The sequence below is a fragment of the Orcinus orca genome, chromosome X, assembly GCF_937001465.1.
Source record: "Orcinus orca chromosome X, mOrcOrc1.1, whole genome shotgun sequence".
In the NCBI taxonomy this organism is placed as follows: Eukaryota; Metazoa; Chordata; class Mammalia; order Artiodactyla; family Delphinidae; genus Orcinus; species Orcinus orca.
In genome coordinates this window covers 116,105,366-116,109,890 of record NC_064580.1, presented here as the reverse complement: position 1 = coordinate 116,109,890, position 4,525 = coordinate 116,105,366, and positions in this window count along the sequence as shown.

Sequence of the window (4,525 nt, the reverse complement as noted above, 5' to 3'; positions counted from 1 at the left end):
GGAATGGAGAGTGGCTGGGTCAGGAAGTCCTTCCCAGGGCCAGTGTCAGGAAAGGGGGCCTCAGGGGAGGTAGGCAGGAAGGCCAATGAGGGGTCTTTTTTAGGCAGAGTTTTTTATGCAAAAAGAAGAGATCAATGGAGGCTCTTCCAAAGAGCTACACTTGGTTCAGAATGGGCCGGCCCACGTGAGGAGAGAAGTAGGTTAGGACCAGATCGTAGAACCTTGTCCCAAATGGAAAGGGAAGTCACTTAAGAGTTTTAGGCAGAGAAATGGCATAATCTACATTTGCCCATTTAGTAAGACCTCTCTGACAGCAACATAGAGGCTGGCTTGGAGACCACTGGGCCCAAAGCCAGCTAGGAGGCTGTTTTACAAGTGGGAGATGAAGATGCGAATCAGGACAGGGCCTCAGGATAGAGGTAGCAGCAGCTTTCTCCCATAAATACATGGATAAATTTAATATAGTTCCAACCAGTATCATGAAGGGATGGTTTCCAAACTTCACGACGATTCTAAAGTTCGTCTGTAAGAATAAATGGGGAAGAACAGTCAAGAAAATGGTGAGGAAAAAAAAGAATCATGAAGTGGAACTTGTATTAACAGATACTAAAACTTATAAAGTAGCATTTTTAAAGTGATGCTACAACAAAAATAGATGCCTGTTGCTGAAATTTCTATGCTGTTCTACAGATGGAAGTATATATGTGTTTAGATGATCATTAAGGTGTCATTTCAAATTGGTAAAGAAAAGATAGGTTAGTAAAAATTGCTGGGATAATTGGTTAACTATTTTGAAAAAACCTGAAACAAAACAGCAGTTAAAGCTCTCATTCCACACATCAAAATAAATTCCAGATGGATGAAGGGTTGAATATAAAAAGTGAAACCACATTATCTTAATCTCTCTACTTTTCTTTAAATTTTTCGTAACGAACAATTAAAACAAGAATTAAACTATAAAATACTAAGAAGAAAATAAGGTGACTATATGATCATGTTGATAAAAGGTAATTTCAGCATAACATTGATGACAGAAACCACTAAAAAAAGATGAATTTGAACACATAAAAGGCTTCACATCAAAAACCATCTTAAAATTAAAAAGCAAAAAATAAACTCAAAAATCATAGTGTTCAATGTAGTATATATGAATAGTAAACTAACTTCCTCCCTCCCTCCCTCCCTCCCTCCTTCCTTCTGGGAATGTTTATTGAGGATCTATTATGCGCCAGACACCCTCTTAATGCTAGGGAATCAGTATGAACAAAACAAAGTCCCTGCTCTCACAGATCTTTTACTCAAGTCAGGGGAAACAGATAATAAAATAAATATGTACTATGTCAGATGGCAAGTGCTATGCAGAAAAATAAAGCAGGTGTATTCATTTGCTAGGGCTGCCATAACAAACTGGGTGGCTTAAAACCACACAAATTTATTCTTTCATAGTTCTGGAGGCTAGAAGTCCAAAATCAAGGTGTTGGCAGGCCCTCCGAAGGCTCTAGGGGATGATCCTCCCTTGTCTCTTCCCGACTTCTGGTGGTTGCCCTCAGTCCTTGGCATTCCTTGATTTGTAGTGCATCACTCCAATCTCTGCCTCTGTCGTTATATGATACTCTTCCTGTGTGTTTGTATGTGTCTCTCTGTCTCTTATAAGGACACCAGTCATTGGACTTAGAGTCTGCCCTAACCCAGTGTGACCTCATCTCAACTTGATTACATCTGCAAAGATTCCATTTCCAAATAATGTCACATTCACAGGTACAGGGGTTAGGACTTGACCATATCTTTTGGAGGAACACAATTCAACCAAGTATAGCAAGATGGGGAAACAGTGCTGGGGTTGGTTGCTATGTTAAAATACGACAATCGAGGGAGTTATGACTGATGAGGTGACAATTGAGTAGAGAGGAGGAGGTCATGAGGGAATGAGCTATGTGGGTATGGAAGGAAGAGCACAGTAATTACTCTTAATCTACAAGGAACCACATAATAATAACAGCTAACATTGAGCACTTTCTGTGTTTTAGACACTGCAATAATAAATGCTTTACATGCATTACCTCATAATTTTCACAACCCTTTAAGGTAGTAATATTCTACAAGATAAATCTATTATTATGTCCATATTAGAGATGAAGAAACTGAAGCTCAGAAAGGTCAAGTAATTTATCCAAGTTTGCACATCTGGTAAGCCAAGAACTAAATCCATATACGTCCATATCCTTCTGTCTGCAGAGTCTAAGAAAAAAACTCCTAAGTGATAACTTTTTAAAAGTTCATCCTCAGTAGTAATCTGTGCAAATTAAAACAACAGTGAGTTTTTCTTTTGACATATCAACTTTATCACGGTTAAAAAGATTGGGGATAAGAGTACATACTGTATAACTCCATTTATATGACATTCTAGAATAGATTAATCTCTGACAGGAAAAAAAATCAGAGCAGTGATTGCCTTTTGCAAGGGTAGGGGGCCCAACTGTGAGGGGGCATGGGAGAACTTTCTAGATGCAAATGTTGTTTATCTTGACAGGGGTTTGTGTTACACGGGGTGTGTGCATTTGTCAAAACTCATCAAAGCACATACACTTAAGATTCGTGCATTTCGCTATATGTTCATTTTATCTAAAAAAGAAATTAAATATTGAACTCTAGTTAATGACCAGCATGCTAAAGCATTTAGGGATAGAGTGAACTGATGCGAAACAACTTACTTTGAAGTGCATAAAAAATTAAGGTGGACTGATGAATGGCTGGATAGATATGCACTAAAGTCAATATAGCCAGCTGTTAACAATAGAACTTAGGTGATAAGGATGTGTGTGTTCATTGTATAATTCTTTTAGCTTTTCTTTATGTTCAGGAGTTTTTACAATAAAATGTTGGGAGAAGAACATGATTGGATGAGGGAAGAATATAGATAATTATAATAATGACTAATAGTTACTGAGAGCTTACTATGTGCCAGGCCCTGTACTAGTGCTTTGCATGCAATATATCTTTTAATTCTCACGATAGCCTATGAAGTAAGAAATTCTATTATCTCTGTCTTACAGATGAAGAAAATCAGGCCCATAAAGGTTAAGTAACTTGCCCAAGGTGACACAGCCTGCAAGTAGGCGAGCGAGGCTATGAATCCAGCCTGATTCTAGTGCCCGGGCTGTATATGGAATTAGATAGTAAGTGGGAGAATCTCACTGATAGTTCATCTAATTAGAATGTGGTAGCACCGGAGTAGCCTAACTCCAAAGTCCACACTCTTTATTCCTACTCCTTGCAGTTTCTCTGGAGTGGCTCCTGGATTTCTGGCAAGCACAGCTGAAATAGAGAGGAACAGCAGGTGGTGGCGATAGGTAGAAGGTTGGGGGAAGTGATGCAGGATTGGTGGAGGTGACGGAGAAATATGATGAGGTCACTTTTGTACATGCAGGTTTGAGAGGTCTTTGGGACATCCAGGGAGAGATGAAGACAGCAGGTACTAGAGCAGAGGACACAGATCTGATTCTGCATGTCCATTAAAGCTTTGGCAGTGAGAAGAGCAGAGAGTGCTGAGGACAGAACCTCATTTAAAGAGTTGATGAAAAAAAGAGTATGCAGCCAAGCTGAGGATCGAAGAAAAAGCAGGAGAAAGTAGTGTCGTAGAGATCAGCATTTGTTGTGTATCCCAATTCCATATCATTTTCACTTAAGAACATCTGGTCTTGTATTGGAAAATACCCAAACAGCTTTATGTAGCTTGTCTTCTATAGGAACATATGAGAAAATTTCCTCATGAGTTATATTCGCCATATTTTTAACAAGACAAAGGAAAAGCAAGTTCACTTTAGGAAACATAACATTGTTTCTGTTGATGGTGAAGTGCGGGTTCTTCCATATTATTCCAGTAATTCCTCTTGTTCTCCAAGAATTTTTCCAGCCCTAGATTACTTTGACTATATGACAGAGCACTTTGAATGCTTTAAGAGAACCAAAATGTCAAACTGTATCTGTTTTACAGTGACTTCTGTTCTTTTGTTGCTTTGAGTAATTTATGTAGAATTGTGCTTAAAGGACAATCCTGTTTAAACACTCTATGTTGGAGGTCTGGGATGGTTTTTCAACTGACTTGTCTGGAGCAATTATAATTACTATCCATAGTATTGGTTTTTAAAGTGTATCAAATTTGATTTTAGTACAGTCATTCGACAAAGGCTTAAGCATCTATAATTTGCTTAAATTGTTTTGGCCACCAAACTGGGGATATTACTAGAGCTATTTCTAGGAGCTGCTCAAAAGCATCGACTTGGGAAACACTGTTAAAGCCATTGCTTCTAATTTATTTCATGCATACGCGATGGTTTTCTGCATTGAATAATTTGAAAACAGCCATAGTTTAGCTTAATGCATAAGTATGTTATTTTAATTTTGACAGAGCTCTTAAATTTTAGGATAGGAACTGACTGTATTGAATGCAACTGGAAATAAGTATACCTGTTTGACAGTAAAAACATATTATCAGTAATTTTTCTATAGACAAAAACTTCATAAT